General features: G+C 40.8%; 1 long non-coding RNA gene across 1 annotated transcript in view; it reads left to right on the top strand.

Annotated features, from left to right (window-relative positions):
* The window catches only part of LOC142030817 (uncharacterized), a 126,117-nt gene extending 114,017 nt beyond the window's left edge, over positions 1-12,100 (top strand). The window contains exons 4-7 of the long non-coding RNA XR_012650310.1: positions 9-88; positions 1,050-1,123; positions 9,810-9,953; positions 10,363-12,100. This is a non-coding gene — a long non-coding RNA (uncharacterized LOC142030817). The remainder of the gene's footprint in view (positions 1-8; positions 89-1,049; positions 1,124-9,809; positions 9,954-10,362) is intronic.
* The last annotated feature ends 788 nt before the right edge of the window (positions 12,101-12,888 follow it).

Genomic DNA, 12,888 nt, shown 5'->3' with positions numbered 1-12,888 from the left:
TATACTAGGAATATTTCTGGTGAAGTCAGTGAAGTTACCTGTGCATAATTCTGGATTAATCCACTGAAGGCAGCTATGGACCACTCAGGTAAATGATGAGTGTATTGCAAGAGATAATCAAATTCAGACTCTTCTTGTGAATATCCACTGTTAAAAGATCAGTTATAATGCTCTATACTGTTTGGGACTCAGAAATGCAAAGCTAGTCTAGCAGGGGTTCATTGCATCACAAATTTGGGCATAAGGAAAAGAAATACTTCTAGCTTCATTTATACTGCAAATGAAAATAATCATAAAAATACAAACCACCAAGGTGCAAAATGAGTTTTCCAATTCATAAGCGCAAGCCACCATGAGTTAAAACCTCTTGGTTTCTTCCCATAGTGCCCCAGGCAATAGTTTTCATATATATTTCTCCATGGTCAGAAGTCAGAGCAGACCACTGCTATCTAAGACCTTGACTTTTTTTCCCTGACAGTTACAATTATTACAGCCCGGGGGACTCATTTTCTCAGTCTGGCCACCCGCTGACCTAGCCTGCAACCAGAATACACTTTAAAACAAACAAACAACAGCTAGGCTCCCCTCTCTTCACTTCTCCTCCCCCAGCTCTGGAATATTTTTACACCGTGCCCCTTGCAAAAGGATATTAGCCACTATTGCTGAAGGCACAATCACATTATCAGCACCATTCTCTCTCCCTTTCTCCCTCTCCTCCCCGCAAAGATAAATTTTTTATGTTGCTATTTTCTTCTCTTTTGTATTTGGCATTCGATATTTACGTGATAAACTGCAGAGCTGCTACTAAATGGGCCCTGATACAACTTAATAAATACATAACAACATCCAGACTGCACTGTATTACTTTGCTGTGTCCTGAGCTGCTAAGGATCCTTGGAGATAATGTCTGCTAAATAAAAGTTATGCCTTAGTATGGGGAAAATAGATATTTATTCTGGAATAATTACTTGTGCATTCAATGACTGCTGTTGCTGCTGTTGAAATGAGCTGGCTGATAATGCTCTCTCTCTCTGTTTGTCTTTCTGAAGTGCACACATGCTCTGCGTTCCTCATACCCAGAACCTTGCTGTGTTGGAGCACCTATACTTCTCTGGATGAATATGTAAGTAATATGCAACTAACAATTTTTCTACTAGGAGGCTGTCTACTGTTCTAGCCGGGAAATGTCCACAAGCAAAACCTTGACATTTGTAGGCTAAACTTTTAGAAAGAAGTCTGTGTTTAGGTGCCCTGCTGAACTGAGGCGTGATTCAGTAAGTGAGCATAGCAAGGTCCAAATACAGGGACTGGGCCTCACTAAAGAAAGATACGAAAGGAGAAATAGCAAAAAGTTACAGATAGAAGCTGTGATGGAGGTAACTCACTTTCATCTCAAGTGCACAAACTGTTCTCATTGTCATAGTTCAACATTTCTAAAGTTTTTTTGCCAAATTTTTAGCATTTTTGGAATTTCTTTTTTTGCATACAGAAAGCAATTTAAATCAAGTAATTGCTAATCACACAATGTACAAAATATGCCTCCCATGTATGCCAAGCATTGACTAACATTCAGTGAGATTTCCCAGCTGTGCTTGAGTGATAGGAGTCATCACTCTCCTGGAGACATGCCTCAGAGATCTCATTTGGACCCAGATTTAGAAGCTGTTCACAAAGTGCTGTTTCTTCAGGTGTAGGTACCCAGGCATTTCATTAGCCTTAGCCAATGCTGGGATGCCTTTTTGTGGAAGTAGCATTTCCTTGTTTAATTCCTGATAATAAGACTAGTCAGAGAGTCAGGGTCTGAAAAATTAGGATGGAGATAACCTATGATTCACATGAGGTAACTTTAGTTCCTATACTACATATGCTGGTGTTTTGTTATCTTTCCCGGAGAAAATGAGGAATTATTCCAGAGTTTGTATCAACTGCAGAAGAACATTGAACAAAATACTTCAGCAGTCTCTAAAAATCTGTATGTTTTTGAGATGAGCTGTTTTGCCTGTGATAACACAGATGCAGAGGGTGTATGCATGCATAAACGCACATACACACATGGACACATACAGAGGTACATTCAGGAATCATTCCTCTAATCTTCACTCTACTTTCCTTTTCCAAAATGGCTGGGTTTTCTTTACCAGAGTCTTTTCCAGCTGTGTTCTAATTGCTGAAACAGTCAGCATAAAGTACCATCAACCAAAATGAAGCGAGGCAGACTCCCACAAGCTGCAAAATTTTGCAACACAAAGCCACTTTACAAAGAGTTCAGCTCTATAGAAACCACAGTGAATGCTAGGAGGAATCCCAGAAAACTTTGCATGATGCTTCAAAATGCACCACAGGGATCCCGTGCTTGTTACCTCCTGACACCATCTTTCTGTAAAGGAAAAAGCATACAGTGCTCTGTGGAGCGATTACCCTGGGGTCCTATGCATTCAGCACTAATATTGGAAAGTTTCAGATCTCACAAAGAAGACAACAAGGACCTTTGATTGTCCCTGTTGAAGCTCCTGGTAAGAAGCAGGTCACTTCCCTCCAACCCCTCTGAGCCTAGATGTGTGGATATTTTCATGCCCACTTGACAGGTGGCTATTTTACCAGACAGGGTTGTCACTGCTGCTGGGGGTTATCTGGATTTAGCTGTAGGCAGGAACTGAACCACAATGTGCATTAAAAAAGCTCACTGTTCTTCGTTTGTTTAGAGACAAGCCATCTCAAACTTGTTTGAAGCCTTTTTTATTGAATTCACACTCTTGTGCCAAGCACTGAAAGATTTACTTTGGCTATTGCTGTAAGATGGAAAGCATATGAATGCATGGCTGTCTGCCAGCTATGGGTGAGCAGTGAAAGGTCTGGTACAATGGACGGTTACATGGAACAAATGTGAATGCAGTGGGCAGACGTGACTAAAGAAAGGCTTTGGCACTCAAAGAACTGCTTGAGGTTTAGTCCAGTGACTGCAGTAGGGTCAAGAGATAACGCGTCTAACCTGCAAAGCTTTTAACTGGGCAGCAGCTGAAAAGTAGTAAGCTACAGGTATACACACATGTCGTCTGAAGTAGCAGCTGCTTGCCTCCCCTTGCAGGCTCTAGCTCTTCCACAGACTCCATCTGCAAAGGCAAAGACCCAGTTGGACTTATCCAATGCAAGGTACCCCAATTGCTGTTGTATATTTCTTGCAGATGTTGCCATAATTTTGTTGTGGTACAATTTGACATACGACTCCCTGCTGCATCCGAAAGGGGCACATTATCTCAATTAATGTTTCACAGCAAACATGGCACTGATAGTATTCATGGGACTAAAGACTATTACCATTTGCATGGTGACTAGCACAAGAATTATGACTATGTGTGTTTTCTGCAGCAAAATTTGCCCTCAGGCTCCCTTTTTTTTTTTTCTTTTTGGCTTGTGACAATGTTCCCTTTTTCTTCCTCCTCCTGTTTTGATTTCTACTTAAAGTTTTATGGCTCTGTCCCCTCCAGGGTGCTATTATCTTGTATGCTAATAGGGCTATGCATATTCTATTAGCGTTGTCAGTGTGAGATAAGAGGCACATTCTGTAAGGAGCACTCAGGGGGTAATAATCACAGCAAGGGGTCTCAATGTTAGTACATTATCAGTCATCTTCACATTTCAGTGGAGCCTGTTTATGCACCTCTTCAGCGACGCAACTCAGACACTGAAAATTGCTGAATGTTTACGGAAACTGTTGTAGAGGAACATAATGGGATTTGAGATTGACTTGATAAAGGAGCCTTCTCCTGTGTTGCTTCCAGATACAAGATGTTTGTAACTGTATGCAATAAGTAGGATAATATGTTATATCGCAGTTAGCAGCTAAAAACAGACTCAGATCTGTATTTCAAGCAATAGAGCAGCTATCTAGGAAAAGATTTCAAAAGGGTGCATGCCATCAGTGTTTCTTCAGAGATTTCTCTTTCTTTCTCACTTTTTACATGGTAACACACAAATGCCCACACCTGGTTCACATCAATAGGAAGGCTGACAATTTTTACACCCTTTAGTCTTGAACTTGAATGATTATAAGTAAGTAGGCCCATAGAAAGAAAATTGGTGACAGCACGTGAAGGGCAAATGAGTAACTATTTGCAACACTCTTTGTTAGTTAAATAACATTCCTTGGTTGCAGCAATGGGTAATGGCATGTGAAATAGGTGTCATGCGAATGTTTTCTTCAACTGTTGATGACGCTATGGGCTGGTGAGGCAGAGGGGTTTCTGTTGTTGGATGGAACTGTTGTTTCTCCCAGTTCGCTTGTGTCCCCACTAAGATTCACAGGGGTGGTAACGCTGCAGTCTACAATTGCAGCCATCCTGTGGCAGGCATCAGTATGCCCTGCTGGCAAGAGTTCATCTGCTGGAGTAAGGTTCTGTTCCTACCCTTGACTGTGGCATTTCTTGAACTGGTAACCAGCAAGTCCATAATTTACAAAAAATTTGGAGAAATTTGGTCTTTTTTTCTACTTTTCTGACATCACAGTTTTGAGGGAACCTTTCACAGTGTTAGATTTTTCAGTGGAACTTGTAGGAGAAAAGGTAAAGCACAGTGCTAGTTCTTTGTATGTTATGTTAGAAATATATGTACATAAATGGCATTTTAAGAGGGTTTATGTATATTTGTCAGTAATTTACTTCTGTTCTGGCAGTAGTAGCATATTTGTATGCTGTCTGACACCTGGATTATAATGGGACTCAAGGTTATCATTTAGTTGAGCTAAGGACGGAAAGAAAAGGGGATTTTGTGCATTTCCTAGGAAGGTGGAATCTGTAATTAGGTCTAAAATCAGGGACTTTGTAATAAATTCAGTGCCTGATTTTGCAGACCATGGGAAAATAACCTAATGGGGAATGACAAAAAATACAGAGGTGAGGAAATAATCTCATATTTAGAATGAAGGAACAAACAAGTTTTGGAGACAGATAGGGAATTCTTACTGTTCCTACAGTAAAACTTCTCCTTTCTACATATAGAAAACGAAACACTCTGCCCTGGGCAAAGCCTTTAGGAGAGCCTTAAAATGTCGCTCAGTTTAAATACGCAAATTCCTAAATGCATAGGTGCCTAATTAGATGATCTAAACCTAATTCCTGGGAAGTAGCAGCTGTAAGCTTGCTACAGCCAAACAATCGTAACAAGGAGAAAAGGGCTGTATTTTGGATCACTTCTGTAGTACTTAAGATTACACATGGATATGAACACTCCTTACTTTAAAAATATTTGTCCTTGACATTTCCAGACACATGGCTCACACCAAATGTATGCAGCTCCATCTCCTGAGGGTCTTGAGATTAAAACCCCTGCTTTCTCACCTTGTGATCTGGCATTAATAGCTGATAGAAAAATCACATACATGACTGACATCTTCCTAGAAATGTGAGACTGTGGAATTAATGAATGCCATGCTGGAAAGCAGGGGTCAGTTTGGAAATAGGATTTCTGTTGCCAGCCATCCAGTCATGAACTGGACAATCTGCCGTTCATTTTTTTGCTTTAGCATTGAGGAAAATTGGTCTGGAGAATAAAGCAGTCAGAAAATAAGTAGCTATGTTTCTTTGGCCACTGGAGGTTGATGGACGTTTATAACTTGTGGAAATCAGGCTGACTTCTGTTTTACAGAAGAGCTGTTAGCGCATTCTTTATGACTTCTAAGTTCTTTATCCTGCTGTTATCTGCAGGATAAATCTGCAAAATCTGCAGATCTAGAGGCTTAGGTGGCTCAAAGGATTGATGGTCAGACACTATGTTACGGTTAGGTCAATGATGGCAGTGCAGTGGTGTTAGACGGCTGAGCTGCCGAACTCCAGATGCTTCATGAAATGTCAGGGGGAAGGGTGTCTCCACCCTGTTTGTGGGAGAGGGATATCTCCCACCCAAAAGTTCGTCAGCTGATGGAGACAGCTGGAGAGAATGGGCCATGGAAAACTGTGTTCTGTATGATTTTAAATTATTTTCAGCAGGGCAATATGGGAGAGGTACCTTATCTTATCTTGATGTTTGGAGAACTCCTATCGCTACAGCAGCAGCGCTAATAGTTTTGTTGCCTGTTTTCTGCTTTTTCTGCTGCATCTGTCTCCAGTTTTGTCAACACTGATCTTGTCAGCGTGGCCATGATGAAATTACGTTAACATGCTGAACTAATATTATTCATAAATGAAACAGCTCAACCCCTGTACAACCATTTTCACTTGCACGGATTTAAATTGCTAGCAGTTCTGTGCAACTAGTGATGATCTCAAAGGGAAAACTGCAGTTTTCTAGAAACTAAAATATTTCATCAAAGAAACAATGTCTTTCTGTGTATTTTTAGCATGAGATAAAAACTTGGAAGCATTTTCTTTGGGGAAGATGGATTTCCTTTTCCCTTTTATTTCTTTCCATTTTTCTGCTCCCTGTCTTTTTTCAAGAGCAAATGAAAATGAAAAAAAAAAAAAAGAGGATAGTTACAAAGGGAGCTAGAAGAGAAAGAATTGGAGAGGAAGACCTTTTAGTTAAACTTTTTTCTTGGTAAAGAACAGGAATATTTGAACAAAAATACAAAAATGCTGCAAACGTTTGATTTGAGAATGACATGCCATTTCTCATTGTTCTGTCAAGGTAGCTCCCACTACCTCTTAGCTCTGCTGCAATCATTATTGTTGCTTCTGGGTGCACACCAGTTATTTTGGCTTCCACAGTGAAAATGCAGAACTCTTGAGTCTGTCAAGTAAGCCAGAAAACAAATGCAAAAAAGGAAAGAATGGTGTATCTTCTTTTGCTGCTCTTTCTACATCTCGTGAGAAAAAAACCTGTGCCCTGATCCCTTTCTGCATCCACATTATACACTGAACAGCATTAATCTGAGCAAGGGTTAGATTTAACTGGATTCCTTAGTCTAGGTGTGTTTGAAGGAAGGCTTAATTTAATCAAAAGTAGGTTGTGGTCAGCTAAAGCAATCATTGTAAATAGATTTTCTTTTTAAAGGGTCACAATAACTGCATTTGTAAGAACTAAAGGGATAAAACTAGTAGAAGACCTGAAGACTTATCTATCTGATGTTTCTGTGAGTTCATTAGTGTTGCAGAGCAACTTCTGGAAAAATAAATCCCAAAGCATCCTGTTTACCTCAGTCTGTGGGATCTATAGGTGATATATGAGAAAAGCACTGTGCTACCAGCATACTGCAGACAGCCTTATCCTGTCTGAATTGTCAAACTCCTCATAGAAACTGAACAGGTAATAACCAGGGGCCCAAACCTATCTGCCTCCGCGAGCTGTGCGAGAGTCATGATGCTGGAAGACAAGACGGGACCCGCATTCACTTACATGTCTGAGAGCCATCCCATTTTCATCAGTGAGCACATGAACATTGCACGGGGAGAAATGTGGAAGCAATTACTTTAAGAGCCGTCTTCTGGGCAATTCCCAAAGAGACATCAGACCCTGTATTTATGAAGCCTGTTGCATCGGGCCCTAATGAAGCAATTAAGCAAAGGGTCCTCTGTGTTTGATCTAAATGTGGTAATTTTTACAAAAACATCGCCGAGTGATAGATACCCATAACTCAGAGTCCTTAATTGTACTTAATTTGTTTGGAATACGAATGTGCATTTAATTAAGCCAGGGCTTTGCCCACATGTTTAAAGAAGGGCTGTCAAGGAAAATTAAGACCCAGTTTGTTTTCAAAGTTACTGGTTTTTATCAGGCCAGGACAGCGATCTTCGAACAGAAGGTTACAGATAATTAGGCAGAGACCTCAAGCCAAGAAAAAAATTCAGAGACACTGTACAGCTGAGAAAGCAGGAAGAAAAACTCCTTGATGAAGAAACATAAGAATGGGCTGTTCACATAGTAAAGTCATGCATGGCTAGGATTTGGTAAATGTGACCTGTTGGTTAAAATGTGTTTTGCGTTCTTAAACTCCAGCAATAAGGATGGAGCCTGGCTGTGTTTAATGGCAGAAGCAGCTGGCTCCGGGACCAGATTTCATGCCGCGCTCAAGGACCACTGAATACGGAGAACTGATGGCATCTCCATCAAATGACAATAAAATGGAAAGGGCAAAAAGCATTTTTCTTGTTCACTCGGATTTACTGAATCTAAAGCATTGGCTGTGAAAGCTGGTCTTAAAAGTGTCTCTTTCCCAAGCACAGAAATACAGTAGGTTCTTGTCATCCTCTCAGGAAGCATATTAGTCTGATGCATGGAAAGGGAGTTTAGTCCTTGATGAGTAGTGCTTTTGACTTGCTGATACTGTTACGGAAAACAGCACAGTGCCCTTTTTCATGCACAAAAATATTTCAGTAAAAGTGACATATAGGGAGGAAAGCATGTAAACAAAAATGTTGAGACAACTGTGGATTTAAATCTGGTTTTTGTTCTTTCTTGTTTAGTGAAAAAGTAAAGAATGCAGTGAAAAATTAATAATGCTTCAACACACATGAAGAAAAGGCAACTTTTGATATTGAAAAATTAGTTTCTCAGCACAATAGCAAACAAAGTCCATGTGTGGACACTGCACCCTCCACTTTCTGTGACTCTTCAAGAATCACATGCTGGTTATCAGTTTCTCAACACTGTCATTTTTAATGTCATGGTGAGGCATTTATGTCAAGAGATCCTTATTGTGGAAAATAGTTGCTGTGGTGTTACCTTGCAGTCTAAATAGGTTACATGGCCAACAAAGCAAGCTGTGCACACATCATGGGCAAGTGCTGAACTAAGTCACAGAGAGAGTGACTTGTCTACAGAAAGGTGGTGCATCTGTAACAGAGCTGAAAATTGAACCCAGATTCCCTACACTGAGGGAATGTAGGGTCTGAATTGTGAAAATCATATTTTCCTGAGTGTTTTGATGGGCTACTACGCTGATGACAGCTGCAGTGGCTCTTAATTATGGATGACGAAACGTGCAGAGAATCAGTAGACTTTTAAACAAAAAAATAACTCTACGTAGTATTATCTTCTCTTTCTGGATCTGCCTTTAACTGATTTGCAGCTAAATGAAGCTGGCATCTCGCTGTGAGATGGTACCTGGCCTTCCCTTCTTGGGTGGCTCAATTTAAAAGTTGGCAAAATACCCAGAACAGCATCAGACCTAATTTAGTATAAAATTAGTCGACTTAAAATAAACAGAATAAAATAAAATAAATCCTATGGTATTAGAGTTCTCTTGGCTGGATTGCTGCATGCCTAGCAGAGATTTACGGCATGCTGTCGCTAGAACGTTAGAAGGAATGTACAGTGCAGAAGTGCCTAGCAAGCCCTTTACCAGGGTCTTCCCGGCTCACAACATTATAGGCATGTGAAAGTTTGGAGACCCCAAAATAAGATGCTGAAGGGGAAGAATGCTGTGGGAGAGCAAGAGGGTGCCAAGTGGTAACGGTGAGGCAAAACAAAGGCAGGGAGGTGCTGAACTGCGGCTGATCCCAGGGTACCATCACGCATTCCAAAGCCCCTCCGAGGAGGTCTCTCTTTTTTGATGTATCTGCTAAGCACATTGAACCAGTTTGCAAAGGCAGACCCAGAACACAATTCTTCTCCTGGTAAATGAGTATGTCAGCCGTTTCACCTTCTTACCGGTGTTTAAAATTTTTGCAGCAATAACAGAGCATTTGAAAGGACATCAGAGGTGGATTTACGGGACTCATGGGAAATCAACTGTTTCCTGTTTCAACAGCTTCTTCATCATAACTTGCTTTCTCAGTCACTGAATGATGTTCTATTAATCTTGGTGTGCAGTGATTACTGTTAAATGCAGAGCTGGGTTGAACCTCAATTTGTGAAATAACCTTTTTTTGTCTCTTCAGCAAGTCCAACATAGTAAACTTTGGGCAGAGGTCTACTGACCAAGTGGATAATTGTGTTCCAATGCATCCTGTGAATAATGCAGAGAAAAAACCTTGAGTGAATAATTCATTTTGCCTCCACTCATTTTGAATTAGCCTATTCATGTATGTATCCTTTCCAGTCTGCCTGTCTCTGTGCATGCATGTATTTACATAGCAATGTTGTAATTCGCAGGTACTTAAATATCAAAGCAATATAGCTACTACTCCCTGCATATGTTCCTGACTATTCTGTGTGATTGCATATGTATAAGTAAGCATTGTATACTGTACCATAAAACTCAGAATTTGATTTTAAGATGAAACATGACACGTTGTATTTGCTGCTGTGATGGCTATCTAGGATTAATATTGAAAAACTTGCAATTGAGGGCAAATCATTTTGGCCTGGCTATAAATTACAGAACAAGTGTTTTGGGCTATTCAATGTTCAGATGTAAGTTTTGTGCGCTGATGTATGTTGCCAAAGATCAGATTACATACTCACAACTTTATCTTACCTTTACCTTGGCAGTGACTTCTGGATCCTAGGTCAAGCAAAGCCTACGAGCAGGAGGAGGCACTTGCCTTTAAGGATGGCATTCCCTGAGGGGTATGGACAGCACTGAAATTGCCTGAGCATCATTGATAACATATCTGCAGCTCGAGAACATTTGTAACAGGTTCATCTGAAAAGCAGAGGGAAGGGGCCTGTTTCCTGATCGGATCAGATTCGTCAGAGAAGTTCTGAGAAGCATCTGAAATTTGCATGGACATCTAAACTGCACGTAGCTCTGGTCTGGCTCTAGAATATGTATCATTCACATTTAAAAACTTTTGCTCAGTGTTGGTGGATTCGTTGGCCAGGCTGCTTGATGTATGGCTCTGGAGGACAAGGTACTGTGACAGCCAGTGGAACTGACTGAATGGCCAACAGTTTATGGAAATTCCAGTGGGAATCTGTTCACTGTGTATTCTCCTGCCTTGGACAGCCAACAAGTTGTGAGCGTGCAGCACCTAATCAGGGCTGGGGGGCAGATGGTTTATCTTTGGCTGCCTGAGAGTTCCTGCTCTGCAGAGAGAGGCAGACACTCGTTTTGACTCCTTGTTGTGGGCTTTTCAGTTTCCAGTCCATTACAAGTGACATAGCCGATAAAGAGCCTGTCTGTCAGTGGTGTCCCTGGAGGGGTGAATCTTCATCCCTTCCTGTACTCATACCAGGACTGTCTGCTCATGCTTTTTCGGATCATGCTGGGCACCAGGTGAGGAAGAACTCCTCTGGGAGCTGGATCACAGCATCCCAGCCCTGCCAAGCCCTCTCCCACACGCCCCTCCTAGCCACTTCATAGGCAATGGCAGCTCTAAAACAAACCGCTTCCCAAGTGGGAATGTCAGTGCTTAAAATAAATCACTGCCTATCATTTTCTGAGTGGGTCAGAAGAAGACTTGTAAGCCTGTGTTGTGAACAGCTCTGACCCACTGCTTGGGAAAGAAATGCCACAGCAGACAGCATGGCTCTGGATCCATCACCCATGAAAGAAAAAAGGAAGCAAAAATCTGACAGCTGTGGCCAGTCAGGAACTATTTTGTGCAGTCATGTATTGGGCATATATAGTTCCTTTCATTTACAGAAAGTGCACATCTATAAACCAATCAAGGTCATACTGCACTTCTCGGTGGGAACTGCTATTCCCATTTTGCAGCAGAGAAAGAAAAGGGTAGATCTGCACAGAATTTGTCTGCATTCAACAGGGACCTTGCAGGCTAATCCAAGGGGATCTGAGTGGCAAAGTCTGTTCCGCCCGTGACTTGTCTGTGGCCAGCAGGGATTCTGCAGCAGAGTGGGGATAGAGTACAGGGCCTTGAATCCCAAAGCATTGATCTGAACAACTATAACTGGAATAACACCTCTAGATTTCATTGCTGATGAATAAGTATGCTGTTCACTAGTCTGAGCCTCACCTTTTTTCTTTCTAATTTGAGCTGACCTTCTGTACCTTTGCTGGAGTCCAAGTGTTACTTTCCAGTGCCCATTTATGAAGAATAAAGATAAGACAAACACATATAAATATACGTGTGTGTGTGTGTGTATATTAAGTATTCTCCCATATCACACCGGAGTGAGCTTCCTTTTCTCTGGCTCCATAATACTCTCTTTTTTCCTTACTATATCAATTTTAACTCAGTTTATTACAGTTTCATGCCTGATATTCCAAGAATTATTTTCCTAGGGTTAATCCCTAACCCCCAGCAATATCATTAGGAAAGCTATACAGCAGACTTGAAATAGTTACTACTTGGAGCAAGCCGCCTTTTCAAGTCATAGAGATCTTTATTTATAATTCACGGATTGGAGAAACTGGAGCAACGATTTCTACAGTGTAATGCATATAGTTTTGTCTGACAGACCTGTGCTAATTACTCTGTGTGGTTTTGATATAGAGCCAAGAATGGGTTGTAGAAAAATGTGTATCACTAAAACTTAGGTCCCCAAAGTCAAAAGTAAAACAAACAGTGAGAGATCATTATCTGAAGCAGACCCTTACTAGCTGTGTACAGAAAAAAGTAATTCCCGTGTTTTCTGTTTCTTTTTTTCCTTTAGATCCAAGTAGTGTTTCTGTTTGTATTTGGAAATATCTTGAATTTGTACAGTTAGGGCAGACAGTGCATTTATTCTGCTCTATCCCCTTTTTTATTCTCTTTGAAAGACTATAGCTGGCTCTGGTGTGGACTCTTTGTGTGGCCTTCAGCAAGTCACTTAACCTTCCTATGCATCAGTTTACTCATTTGTAAAAGGAGTATTATAATAATAGACACCCCTCAGGGGCTCTTCCAGATTTAAATAATTAATGTTGGTAAAGCAGTTTGTGAGCCTCAGATTAAAGGTGCTAAATAAAGGCAATATATTAATATTTTTTTTACTCCAGCTCCTTATAGAAAGAGCAAAGCAACAGCCTGATAAGCGTTGGATTTAAAGTTGGGAGTTAATATTACAGTGCTCAGGGTATTTTTTAATTTCTGTGGTCCCAGTTCAGCAGAGCTCTTAAATCCATTCTTCATT

Source organism: Buteo buteo, chromosome 5 (assembly GCF_964188355.1).
Source record: "Buteo buteo chromosome 5, bButBut1.hap1.1, whole genome shotgun sequence".
Taxonomy (NCBI): Eukaryota; Metazoa; Chordata; class Aves; order Accipitriformes; family Accipitridae; genus Buteo; species Buteo buteo.
This window is presented reverse-complemented; position numbering and strand designations above follow the sequence as displayed.